The sequence below is a fragment of the Pristiophorus japonicus genome, chromosome 15, assembly GCF_044704955.1.
Source record: "Pristiophorus japonicus isolate sPriJap1 chromosome 15, sPriJap1.hap1, whole genome shotgun sequence".
In the NCBI taxonomy this organism is placed as follows: Eukaryota; Metazoa; Chordata; class Chondrichthyes; family Pristiophoridae; genus Pristiophorus; species Pristiophorus japonicus.
Window position 1 is genome coordinate 139448410 of NC_091991.1, and position 14684 is coordinate 139463093.

The following is a 14684-nucleotide window of genomic DNA, read 5'->3' on the forward strand; positions in this document are numbered from 1 at the left end:
GATCCTTTATATCTGCCTGACAGGGCAGATGGGACTTCAGTTTAGAAACATAGAAACATAGAAAATAGGTGCAGGAGTAGGCCATTCGGCCCTTTGAGCCTGCACCACCATTCAATAAGATCTTGGCTAATCATTCACCTCAGTACCCCATTCCTGCTTTCTCTCCATACCCCTTGATCCCTTTAGCCGTAAGGGCCACATCTAACTCCCTCTTGAATATATCCAATGAACTGGCATCAACAACTCTCTGCGGTAGGGAATTCCACAGGTTAACGACTCTCTGAGTGAAGAAGTTTCTCCTCATCTCAGTCCTAAATGGCTTACCCCTTATCCTTAGACTGTGTCCCCTGGTTCTGGACTTCCCCAACATCGGGAACATTCTTCCTGCATCTAACCTGTCGAATCCAGTCAGAATTTTATATGTTTCTATGAGATCCCCTCTCATTCTTCTAAATTCCAGTGAATATAAGCCTAGTTGATCCGATCTTTCTTCATATTTCAGTCCTGCCATCCCAGGAATCAGTCTGGTGAACCAAGGCCCTGTACAACTGCAGTAAGACCTCCCTGCTCCCATACTCAAATCCCCTAGCTATGAAGGCCAATATACCATTTGCCTTCTTCACCACCTGTTGTACCTGCATGCCAACTTTCAATGACTGATGTGCCATGACACCCAGGTCACGTTGCACCTCCCCTTTTCCTAATCTGCCACCATTCAGATAATATTCTGCCTTTGTGCTTTTGCCACCAAAGTGGATAACCTCACATTAATCCACATTATACTGCATCTGCCATGTATTTGCCCACTCACCTAACCTGTCCAAGTTAGCCTGCAGCCTCTTAGCATCTTCCTCACAGCTCACATCGCCACCCAGCTTAGTGTCATCTGTCACTTGGAGATATGCACTCAATTCCTTCATCTAAATCATTATTGTATATTGTAAATAGCTGGGGTCCCAGCACTGAGCCCTGCGGCACCCCACTAGTCAATGCCTGCCATTCTGAAAAGGTCCTGTTTATCCTGATTCTCTGCTTCCTGTCTGCCAACCAGTTCTCTATCCATGTCAGTACATTACTCCCAATACCATGTGCTTTAATTTTGCACACCAATCTCTTGTGTGGGACCTTGTCAAAAGCCTTTTGAAAGTCCAAATACACCACATTCACTGGTTCTCCCTTGTCCACTCTACTAGTTACATCCTCAAAAAATTCCAGAAGATTTGTCAAGCATGATTTTCCTTTCATAAATCCATGCTGTCTTGGACTGATCCTGTCACTGCTTTCCAAATGCGCTGCTATTTCATCTTTAATAATTGATTCCAACATTTTCCCCACTACTGATGTCAGGCTAAATGGTCTATAATTACCCGTTTTCTCTCTCCCTCCTTTTTTAAAAAATGGTGTTACATTAGCAACCCTCCAGTCCATAGGAACTGATCCAAAAGCGATAGACTGTTGGAAAATGATCACCAATGCATCCACTATTTCTAAGGCCGCTTCCTTAAGTACTCTGGGATACAGACTATCAGGCCCCGGGGATTTATCGGCCTTCAATCCCATCAATTTCTCTGACACAATTTCCCACCTAATAAGGATTTCCTTCAGTTCCTCCTTCTCATTAGATCCTCGGTCCCCTAGTATTTCCGGAAGGTTATTTGTGTCTTCCTTCATGAAGACAGAACCAAAGTATTTGTTCAACTGGTCTGCCATTTCTTTGTTCCCCATTATAAATTCACCTGAATCTGACTGCAAGGGATCTACATTTGTCTTCACTAATCTTTTTCTCTTCACATATCTATTGAAGCTTTTGCAGTCAGTTTTAATGTTCCCACCAAGCTTCCTCTCATACTCTATTTTCCCCCTCCTAATTAAACCCTTTGTCCTCCTCTGCTGAACTCTAAATTTCTCCCGTCCTCAGGTTTGCTGCTTTTTCTGGCCAATTTATATGCCTCTTCCTTGGATTTAATACTATCCTTAATTTCCCTTGTTAGCCATGGTTGAGCCACCTTCCCCATTTTTACTCCAGACAGGGATGTATAATTGTTGAAGCTCATCCATGTGATCTTTAAATGTTTGCCATTGCCGATCCGCCGTCAACCCTTTGAGTATCATTTGCCAGTCTATTCTAGCCAATTCACGTCCCATACCTTTCCTTAAGTTCAGGACCCTAGTCTCTGAATTAACTGTGTCATTCTCCATCTTAATAAAGAATTCTACCATATTATGGTCACTCTTCCCCAAGGGGCCTCGCACAACAAGATTGTTAATTAGTCCTTTCTCATTACACATCACCTAGTCTTGGATGGCCAGCCCTCTAGTTGGTTCCTCGACATATTGGTCTAGAAAACCATCCCTAATACACTCCAGGAAATGTTCCTCCACCGTATTGCTACCAGTTTGGTTAGCCCAATCTATATTTAGATTAAAGTCGCTCATGATAACTGCTGTACCTTTATTGCTTATTTCTTGTTTGATGCTGACTCCAACCTCACTACTACTGTTTGGTGGTCTGTACACAACTCCCACTCGCGTTTTCTGCCCTTTGGTATTCCGCAGCTCCACCCATACAGATTCCACATCATCCAAGCTAATGTCCTTCCTTACTATTGTGTTAATTTCCCCTTTAACCAACAAAACTACCCCACCTCCTTTTCCTTTCTGTCCATCCATCCTGAATGTTGAATACCCATGGATGTTGAGTTCCCAGCCTTGGTCACCCTGAAGTCATGACTCCATGATGGCAATTATATCATATTCATTAATTGCTGCCTGTGCAGTTAATTCGTCCACCTTATTACAAATACTCCTCGCATTGAGGCACAGAGCCTTCAGGCTTGTCTTTTTAACACACTTTGCCCCTTTAGAATTTTGCTGTAATATGGCCCTTTTTGATTTTTGCCTTGGGTTTCTCTGCCCTCCACTTTTACTTTTCTTCTTTCTATCTTCTGCTACTGCCCCATTCTACTTCCCTCTATCTCCCTGCATAGGTTCCCATCCCCCTGCCATATTAGTTTAACCCCTCCCCAACAGCACTAGCAAACACTCCCCCTAGGACATTGGTTCCAGTCCTGCCCTGGTGCAGACCGTCCGGTTAGTACTGGTCCCACCTCCCCCAGAACCGGTTCCAATGTCCCAGGAATTTGAATCCCTCCCTTCTGCACCACTCTTCAAGCCACGTATTCATCTGAGCTATCCTGCGATTCCTGCTCTGACTAGCACTTGGCACTGGTAGCAATCCTGAGATTACTACCTTTGAGGTCCTACTTTTTAATTTAACTCCTAGCTCCGTAAATTCAGCTTATAGGACCTCATCCTGTTTTTTACCTATATCGTTGGTACCTATATGCACCACGACAACTGGCTGTTCACCTTCCCCCGCCAAAATGTCCTGCAGCCGCTCTGAGACGTCCTTGACCCTTGCACCAGGGAGGCAACATACCATTCTGGAGTCTCAATTGCGGCCGCAGAAACATCTATCTATTCCCCTTATAATAGAATCCCTACCACAATAGTTCTCCCAATCTTTTTCCTGACCTCCTGTGCAGCAGAGCCACCCATGGTGCCATGAACTTGGCTGTTGCTGCACTCCCCTGATGAGTCATCCCCTCCAACAGTACCCATAACGGTGTATCTGTTTTGGAGGGGGATGACCACAGAGGACCCCTGCACTACCTTCCTTCCACTGCTCTTCCTGTTGGTCACCCATCCCCTACATGTCTGTGTAACCTTTACCTGCGGTGTGACCAACTCGCTAAACGTACTATTCATGGCATCCTCAGCATTGCGGATGCTCCAGAGTGAATTCACCCGCAGCTCCAGTGCCGCAATGCAGTCTGTCAGGAGGTGCAGCAGGCTACACTTCCCGCACGTGTAGTCGTCAGGGACACTGGAAGCATCCCGAACTTCCCACATAGCACAGGAGATGCATGAAACGTGTCCAAGCTCTCCTGCCATGACTTAACCTCTAGATTAACTTAATTTGGCAACAACAATGATAAAGGTTAACTACCGATAAAGGAAAAGAAAAAGAAAAACTACTCACCAATCACCAGCCAATCACTTACCCCCTTGGCTGTGTTGTCACCCTTCGATTTGTTTCTACTTCTTTTTGCCTTCTCTCCCTGCTGCAGCTGCACCAGCTGGCCTCCTCGACTGCCGCGCTGCCTCCTCGACGTCCCGCTGGCTGCTCCCCACCTGTTGGGCCTTTTATAGGCCGCTCCTCCGAACTCCCGCTGCTCCTCCGTCTCATCTGAAAGATAACAACTCAGACAGTGCAGTACTCCCTCACTACTGCAGTGAAGTGTCAGCCTAGATTATGTGCTCAAGTCTCCGAGAGTGACAGTGCTACCATTGGGCTAAAGCTGACCACTTAGCTCAGTAATAGAACTCTCACCTCTAATACAGAAGGTTGTGGGTTCAAGCCCCACTTCGTGATTTGAGTATGTAATCTAGGCTGGTAAGGAAAAGGGGAGCAGTAAGATCATAGAGGAAGCATAAAAGAAAAGAAAATAACTTGCACTTTTTCAAATCTCACAGTAAGTCCCAATGAAATGTAGCCACTGTAATTGGGTAATGGAAAATGCAGCACAAAGCAATGCCTAAAGGACAGCAATGAGACAAATAACCAGTTATTCTGATTTTTGGTGGTGTTGGTTGACAGAAGAATTCCCTGCTTTTCTTTGAATAGTATCACAGGTGAGAGTGGTACCAACTGAGTCTCGATGACATTGCAAATCGTGGTGTCCAGCTCTGCCTCCAGGTTTAATTCCCAAATAATGCTGAGCTAACTGATCTCAGAGAGTGGCAGTACAAAATGGCCTCAGGTTAAGGAGGGGCAAATAGATCGGTTTCTATTCTTAATTGCCATGTAATGATCCCTGCTAGAAGGGTGTATGTAGGCTTATTCCTGATGCCCCTTGCTGTCAAATAGCTTGCTGATGCGCATTATCTCAGCTCATACATGGAGAATGGTCAATTGGGTGAACTACCAGGTACAACAAGGAGACGATGAGGGTAACTTTCAACTTTGGCAGGTTAAACGAACGATATTGAATCAGCCGCTCGTTATACACCCCCACCCGATTTTCCTTTCTATTAAACTTCAAGAAAGAAAAAACAAGCGAGAGGCGGCTGATCCGATACCATCGGTTTTACTGCCCCCACCGAAATTGAAAGTTTTCTCCAATGTCTTCAAGAGAGGACGAGGAAAGGGGAGAAAATTAGCAGGAAAAGGTAGAAATATTGGATAGAATTGGAATAAGAAAATTGGAACTCAACAAAAGGTGCTGAGGAAAGTGATTGGTTTAACAACTCAACACAAATGACTCTTTTCATAGAGACTAGCAAAGGGATTCAATTGAAACATAATTAGTACAAAGAAACCTGAACAGCAGTATTGTATTTACATTAATCAGCTATTCAGCGAGATGTTATTAAGGGATTGATCGAAGGCATGATAGTAAAAGCCATGCACTTAATGATATAAAAAGATCAGAAACTGATCTGTACTTCAAGAAACAGACTCTGATGAAAGTATACCTTTGGTGTGAATAAAATGTTTAGAAAATATTTGTTAAAAGAACAGATAGTATTACTGAAAGGGGATTTGGATTGTGTTAAGAAAATAAAGAAAGAAAGAAAGGTTCATTGATAAATCATTAGCTGAATGTGCTACATCAGTGAAAAATGAAAATTCACATTGTCGACAGCGTCTTGAAAAATCATTAGAGGTCATGTGAAAAATAAGAGGAATGATGAACCAGATGTGTAGAATATAAGGTCTTGCAGGACAATTAAGGGGAAAATAGTGACCATCTGGGTGTGGAGAATGTAAACAAGGCATTACGTATTGCATGACAATAACACACAGTTTGGCTTCTGTGTAAAATGGTATCAAAGGTGACTAATAAAAGTAGTTGTGATAGGGATTCGGAGATATTACAGGAGGCAAAGTTAAATCTTATTCAACACAGACAACTAAAAAGAAAGCTAGAAAATAAGCTGCGGTTGTACATAAGTGACCAGTGATGCAGTCTAGTCTTACTTCAAAGTTGTTTAATTAAAATTAAATGATTTAATTTTTTTACACTAATTTCCCACTTTGCTTAATTCAGAGTAATAATTAAATTAATTAGAACAAACAATTACTTTGAATTGTCTGGGGTAGATTGTAGAGGCAATAGGCGTTCCTACTGATGTGTAAGGGTGTATTTTCTAGCTGCTAAGGTCAGTGGCACAGGAACGGCAGATATGCTCGGGACTGAAAAATCTTGTTCAGATCCACATAACCAGATTGGCACCATTTTAATGCTGAGTATGTTTTTCTAGCAGGCCTTGACACTAGCCTAATATGGTCTTACCAAAAAGAAGCTGTAAAGCCTAGATATTCCTCACCGTATCACATTATTTGGGCAACTGGTGTTGAAAAATGGGTGGAGGTTCCATTTTATCAGAAATGCATGCTAATGCACTTTCCAGTGGAATCAATAGCAGTAGAAGTGTCCATCTTAAAATGCAGATTAAAGATCCTTCCTTTCTGAGTCTAACGAACAATCACACATATCAGAACTTGCAATTTGCAAGCCTCTTTCAGTCCAGTGATAGAAACGCACAGAAGTCTGTAATTCTATTCTACATAATAAATCTGGGTTTTTTGCTTCTCCCAGGAGATCACATGGCTCCGGTTGGAGTGGAGTGTAGAATGTTTCAGTATAAGGGGGTGTCTCTGTTGTGTGAGGCGGACTGGTTGGGCCGGATGCTCTTTACCTTTCCGCCATTGTTTATTGTTCATAGGTTTATATGTAACCTTCAGGGCTGCTGACTGAGGGCCGTGTTGCTCTTTGTTGGCCGGCATGGACACGATGGGCCGAAATGACCTCCTTCTGTGCTGTAGATTTCTATGTTTCTATAAGAACCTCAAAACATGGCACTGCATGAACATTTGGATTCTTTCCAAGGTCTGGATTTTGGTCAGCCTTTCCGCCGCAAATTTCGGTGGTATTCCTCTTTTTTCGGTGGAAAACCACCCATTGGGATTTCGTCCAAATGTTCTGCGGACCACTGGCGTGCAATATTGAAAAAACTGCTTCTGCTTGAGTTTGGTGGTAGCGGTGATCCGTACTCAGTGGAAAAAAATCGCCTTGAAGAAACCAGCCGGAACAGCCCTTCGATCGCCGGTAGGTATGAAACCTGCAAAAAAGGTAAAAGAAAGTTTTTTTTAAAATTCTTTTGCAGCGATTCACTGGAACAGGGTCCTGTGAATGTTTTCCGATTTTTATTTTTTATTTTTGTTTTTTTGAAAAATATTTTTTGCGTTTTCCCCCCTCCCTAGGTTCAACTTACAGGCTCGGACTAAATTTGACCAGGATCGCGTTTTCTGCCAAGAATCCACATGCAACAGCGATTTTTCCCGCCGAGCAGATTTTTTTTCCATTTTTTGATTAATTTCCGCCAATCTTAATTGAATAATCATAGCGTTTTTTGGGGGCGGTAATCCGGTGGTGGCGGTTTTTGAGCAAAATCTAGCCCTAAGTCTTCAACTCTCTCTGAGGTAGTTTTCCTAACAACAGTTTAGGTTACAATATTCAAGGGTTGTTTGCAGCATGTAACATGTGTGACAAATGATATTTAAAAGAATGTCAAATTTCAAAGTGTAATCTTTATATTTAGAAAAGTATTCTATTCACTCACATCAGCTGCCTTTTATTTTATACTGAAAATCAAAAGCAATGATTTGGTCACACAAATAGATTTATTTATCGATCTGTGGAATATTTATCTAATAGAATGAGCAAGGCACAAATATATAATTTTCAAGGAATGAGTCAAAGAAACAACTCATTTCACTGTTTTTGGGCAGATGTCTTACATAATTCTTTCCAAATTCTTTCATTGGAGATGTGAATTCCTCTCCCACTTTCACACTTCAGCAACCAGTCCTCTCCTTTGGAACAGCATTACTTTTGATTCACTCTGAGCAATGCTCAGCATATTTTACCCATTACATTGCTGTTTCTCACTCCACAGATGCTGCCTGACCTGCTGAGTGTTTCCAGCATTTCCTGTTTGTATTTCAGATTTCCACCATCCGCAGTATTTTGCTGCTGTATGCAAAGTGTTTTCTGTATCATACTTCAAAATAAAGTATTTCAAAAGAAAAAGAAAACCAATTAGTCAGAATCTACAGATAAATTACAGAGAAGCTCCTCTAGCAACAGATTATTGTTTACTGACCCTTGAATCAGAATGCGTATAACTTCTAATTGCCTTAGCAATCGCACATAAAAGAAAGCCAGCTGGATCTGTAATTAACTCGATCATTGATTTCAACAATGTAAAGCAATTATACTTTAATAGTCCACAGTTTAGCAGCAGGACAGCTCATTTTGTATTATGTGGTATAATGTTTCTGCTCCTGTGAAACAGCATATCCTCTGACTTACCATGAGGAGCACTATGAGAAATTCACTCATATCTAAATAAATTAAACTTTGTTTCAGGGTGGAAGTTTTGAGGTGGCCTGGCTGCGAGAAAAAGTAGCCTTTTTAATCAGGACTTAAGATAAAGCTTTTTTGAACTAGTTCTCAACTGATTTGTATACAACAGTGGTTTTTAAATGTGTTGGGTGCTTGTATTTTAGACAATGTGGGGTAGAGTTTCTGCTTTGGGCGCAATCGGCATTTCAGGTACAAAGTGTGTTCAAAATTGCGTGAGTTTTCAGAACTGATTTTTTGCCTCGAATTTTCGCTAAAACTCATTTGCATATCGCTGAACATAAAACCTTCCATCAACCAGTGCAATCGGGCAACATTATAGAATGTAATTTTTTTATTTAAAATTTACATTAAAAAATATTGGGCTAGAAATTCCGTAGCGGCTCGTTTGGGGCGTTAACTTTTGAAAAGTAGAAAAAGTAGTGGCAGGCGTTAATGATTCTCTCATGCCAGGAAATTCAGCTTTAGCACTCCAAGAGGGAAGTGGAGCACTAACTCAAGCGCTAACCACTTCTCTTAGGATGCTAAAGTCCGAAAGCGGGGCGGTAGCAGTAGAGCGCTGAACAATGTACAGTGCAATGCAGATTGGAGGAGACCAGCATCACGAGAGTGGGCAGCGCAGGAGGATAAAGTGCAGTGGCAGCGAGTGGGAGCGGCGGCAGATCAGAAGAGACCAGCTGGTGCAGGGGCAGAAGGTAAACAAAGAAGTTAAAAAAAAAAATCGAAGTGTGACATCACAGCCACGCGGATAAGTGATTGGCTGGTGGATTGGTGAGTATTTAATCTTTTTCTTTTTCTTTTTATTTGCTTAGCAGTAAGAAACCTTGCCATTGTTGCCAAATTAAATTAATTCAAGGGTTAAGTCATGGCAGGAGAGCCCAGACCCGTGTCATTGCTCCTCTTGTGCTATATGAGACCTCAGGGACGCTTCCAGTGTCCCTGACTACTATGTGTGTAGGAAGTGTATCCAGCTGCAGCTCCTGACAGACCACATTGTGGCACTGGAGCTGCGCATGGATTCACTCTGGAGCATCCGCGATGCTGAGGATGTCGTGAATAGCACGTTTAGTGAGTTGGTCACACCGCAGGTAAAGGTTACTCGGGCAGATAGGGAATGAGTGACAACCAGGCAGAGCAGTGGAAGGAAGATAGCGCAGGGGTCCCCTGCGGTCATCTCCCTCCAAAACAGATACACAATTTTAGGTACTGTTGGGGGAGATGACTCATCAGGGAAGGCAGCAGCAACCAAGGTCATGGCACCATGGGTGGCTCTGCTGCACAGGAGGGCAGGAAAAAGAGTGGGAGAGCTATAGTGGCAGGGGATTCTATTGTGAGGGGAATAGATAGGCGTTTCTGCGGCCGCAATCGAGACTCCAGAATGGTATGTTGCCTCCCTGGTGCAAGGGTCAAGGATGTCTCGGAGCGGTTGCAGGACACTTTGGAGGGGGAGGGTGAACAGCCAGTTGTCGTGGTGCATATAGGTACCAACGATTTAGGTAAAAACGGGATGAGATCCTATAAGCTGAATTTAGGGAGCTAGGAGTTAAATTAAAAAGTTGGACCTCAAAGGTAATAATCTCAAGATTGCTACCAGTGCCACATGCTAGTCAGAGTAGAAATAGCAAGATAGTTAAGATGGATACATGGCTTGAGGAATGGTGCAAGAGGGAGGGATTCAAATTCCTGGGACATTGGAACCGGTTCTGGGGGAGGTGGGACCAGTACAAACCGGACAGTCTGCACCTGGGCAGGACTGGAACCAATGTCCTAGGGGGAGTGTTCGCTAGTGCTGTTGGGCAGGGGGTTGGGAATCTATGCAAGGAGACAGATGGAAGTAAAATGGGGGCAGAAGCAAAAGGTAGAAAGGAGATAAGGAAAGGTGGAGGGCAGAGAAATCAAAGGCAAAAATCAAAAAGGGCCACATTATAACATTGTTCTAAAAGGACAAAGAGTATTAAAGAAACAAGCTTGAAGCCTCTGGGTCTCAATGCGAGGAGCATTCGTAATAAGGTGGATGAATTAACTGCGCAGATAGTTGTTAACGGATATGATGTAATTGGGATTACTGATATATGGCTCCAGGCTGACCAAGGCTGGGAACACAACATCCAGGGGTATTCAATATTCAGGAAGGATAGACAGAAAGGAACAGGAGGTGAGGTAGCGTTGCTGGTTAAAGAGGAGATTAACGCAATAGTAAAGAAGGACATTAGCTTGGATGATGTGGAATCTATATGGGTAGAGCTGCGGAACACCAAAGGGCAGAAAACGCTAGTGGGAGTTGTGTACAGACCACCAAACAGTGGTAGTGAGGTTGGGGATGGCATCAAACAGGAAATTAGGGATGCATGCAATAAAGGTACAACAGTTATCATGGGTGACTTTAATCTACATATAGATTGGGCTAACCAAACTGGTAGCAACACGGTGGAGGAGGATTTCCTGGAGTGTATAAGGGATGGTTTTCTAGATCAATATGTCGAGGACCCAACTAGAGAGCAGGCCATCCTAGACTGGGTCTTGTGTAATGAGAGAGGATTAATTAGCAATCTTGTTGTGCGACCCTTTGAGGAAGAGTGGCCATAATGTGGTAGAATTCTTCATTAAGATGGAGAGTGACACAGTTAATTCAGAGACTAGGGTCCTGAGCTTAAAGAAAGGTAACTTTGATAGTATGAGACGTGAATCGGCTAGGATAGATTGGTGAATGAAACTTAAAGGGTTGACGGTGGATGGGCAATGACAGACATTTAAAGATCATGTGGATGAACTTCAACAATTGAACATCCCTGTCTGGCATAAAAATAAAATAGGGAAGGTGGCTCAACCGTGGCTAACCAGGGAAATTAGGGATTGTGTTAAATCCAAGGAAGAGGCATTGGCCAGAAAAAGCAGCAAACCTGAGGAGTGGGAGAAATTTAGAATTCAGCAGAGGAGGACAAAGGGTTTAATTAGGAGGGGGAAAATAGAATATGAGAGTAAGCTTGCAGGGAACATAAAAACTGACTGCAAAAGCTTCTATAGATATGTGAAGAGAAAACGATTAATAAAAACAAATGTAGGTCCCTTGCAGTCAGAATCAGGTGAATTTATAATGGGGAACAAAGAAATGGCAGACCAATTGAACAAATACTTTGGTTCTGTCTTCACGAAGGAAGACACAAATAACCTTCCGGAAATTCTCGGGGACCGAGGGTCTAGCAAGAAGGAGGAACTGAAGGAAATCCTTATTAGTCAGGAAATTGTGTTAGGGAAATTGATGGGATTGAAGGCCGATAAATCTCCAGGGCCTGATAGTCTGCATTCCAGAGTACCGAAGGAAGTGGCCCTAGAAATAACGGACACATTGGTGGTCATTTTCCAACATTCTATTGACTCTGGATCAGTTCCTATGGACTGGAGGGTAGCTAATGTAACCCCACTTTTTAAAAAGGGAGGGAGAGAGAAAACAGAGAATTATAGACCGGTTAGCCTGACATCAGTAGTGGGGAAAATGTTGGAATCAATTATTAAAGACGTAATAGCAGCACATTTGAAAGCAGTGACAGGATTGGTCCAAGTCAGCATGGATTTATGAAAAGGAAATCATGCTTAACAAATCTTCTAGAATTTTTTGAGGATGTAACTGGTAGGGTGGACAAGGGAGAACTAGTGGATGTGGTGTATTTGGAATTTCAAAAGGTCCCACACAAGAGATTAGTGTGGAAAATTAAAGCACATGGTATTGGGGGTAATGTATTAACGTGGATAGAGAACTGGTTGGCAGACAGGAAGCAAAGAGTAGGAATAAACTGGTCCTTTTCAGAATAGCAGGCAGTGACTAGTGGTGTATCGCAAGATTCAGTGCTGGGCCCCCAGCTATTTACAATATACATTAATGATTTGGACGAAGGAATTGAACGTAATATCTCAAATGTTTTCAGATGACACTAAGCTGGGTGGCGGTGTGAACTGTGAGGAGAATGCTAAGAGGCTGCAGGGTGACTTGGACAGGTTAGGTGAGTGGGCAAATGCATGGCAGATGCAATATAATGTGAATAAATGTGAGGTTATCTACTTTGGTGGCAAAAACAGAGAGGCAGAATATTATCTGAATGGTGACAGATGAGGAAAAGAGGAGGTGCAACGAGACCTGGGTGTCATGGTACATCAGTCATTGAAAGTTGGCATGCAGGTACAGCAGGCGATGAAGAAGGCAAATGGCATGTTGGCCTTCATAGCAAGAGGATTTGAGAATAGGAGCAGGGAGGTCTAGCTGCAGTTGTACAGGGCCTTGGTGAGGCCACACCTTGAATATTGTGCACAGTTTTGGTCTCCTAATCTGAGGAAGGACATTCTTGCTATTGAGGGAGTGCAGCGAAGGTTCACCAGACTGATTCCTGGGATGGCAGGACTGAAATATGAAAAAAGATTGGATCGACTAGGCTTATATTCACTAGAATTTAGAAGAATGAGAGGGGATCTCATAGAAACATATAAAATTCTGACTGGATTCGACAGGTTAGATGCAGGAAGAATGTTCCCGATGTTGGGGAAGTCCAGAGTCAGGGTTCACAGTCTAAGGATAAGGGCCATTTAGGACCGAGATGAGGGGAAACTTCTTTACTCAGAGAGTTGTGAACCTGTGGAATTCTCTACCACAGAAAGTTGTTGAGGCCAGTTCGTTAGATATATTCAAAAGGGAGTTAGATGTGGCCCTTACGGCTAAAGGGATCAAGGGGTATGGAGAGAAAGCAGGAATGGGGTACTGAAGTTGCATGATCAGCCATGATCATATTGAATGGTGGTGCAGGCTCGAAGGGCCGAGTGGCCTACTCCTGCACCTATTTTCTATGTTTCCCTGTTTCTAACGGCATCAGAGGCTGCTTCCCTCGCTTAAAGGGAAGGACCAATGATGCTGCACAACCTACTTCTTGGCATTTCTGCATTGCATTGCGACCTGCGCGACTGCCATTACAACCCCAAACACTCTCACAAAGTGGAGGGCTTGGACATCTTGCAGCCATGAAACATCGAAAACCTTCAGCAGGCGGGAGGCACTTTCAGATCCGGGGCGGTAACGGGGCGCTGCGCACTTTATGATGTCATGATCTGCGAGGCACTAGAGGACCAGGCGGTAAGAGTTAGCACCAGCATTGCTGAATTTGCTACGCCCAATCGTTAACCTCTTAGCAGCACCCCCAGGCACTAATGTGAGGTGCTAAGCAGCCGAATTTCTCCCCCCCCATTACTTGATATATTTAAGAACGGTAACCTGGTGCTTTCATTACTACAGCTGAAAATGGGATCACAAAAAATTAGTACCTGTATTTCTAATCAGTCTCTAGTCCACCACCTGTGAGTAACCTGATTTTAAATAACTGAAATTTTTTTTTTTAACTATACAGCACCATTTACTTGTTTCATTGATGTACAGTAGTCAGTTTCTTAGTTAATTACACACATTTTAATATCTAAAAGCTTTTAAAAGGTGCATATTAGTGTCATTGCACCGAAATAAAACCTCCACTTAATTGTAAGAGCCTCCTCGAAGGCCTCCAAACGGGCACAATTAGCAGAAACTCGCAATGGTGATTAATTCGATCTGGGGGCTGGACCAGTTCTGTGGGCCGGGCCTGCTTCCAGCGCGATGTTTTGTAAACAGATTGCGGAAGCTCCATTTGTGCTGGACATAATTTGCGCTTGAAATTCCTCGATCTTTTGTGTTGGTTTGGCTGACTTCGGAGGAATTGCACTGAAAAAAAACCCAGCGCAACCTAGCAGAAACTTCCAGTCACAAAGTTTAAGCTCTCCACGGGATTGTCTTTGTTCTATTGTGATTTGAAGTTGCTAGCGATTGCTCCCGTGATCACAGATTGATTGACAGGACTGTCTGCAAAAGAATTATAAAAGGTATTGTTGTGTATCTGTAAAGCATGCACTCCCATGTTCTGCCACCAGGGAGTGCATCCCCTGAAGTCCCAAGGGATCCTAACATTCCTTGGGAGCACTGTATATAAGCCGGCCCCTAAGGCCTGTTCCTCACTCTGGAGTGTCTTAATATAGACTGAGGTCACTGTTACTTTAACCTCCCTATGTGCAGTCTCATCTGTGTTCGGAACACAATAACTGGCGACGAGTACACGAATCCAACGCAAAGATGCAGCAAACTGTGGGCATCCTGGAGAAGTTCTCGGAGGGTGAGGACTGGGA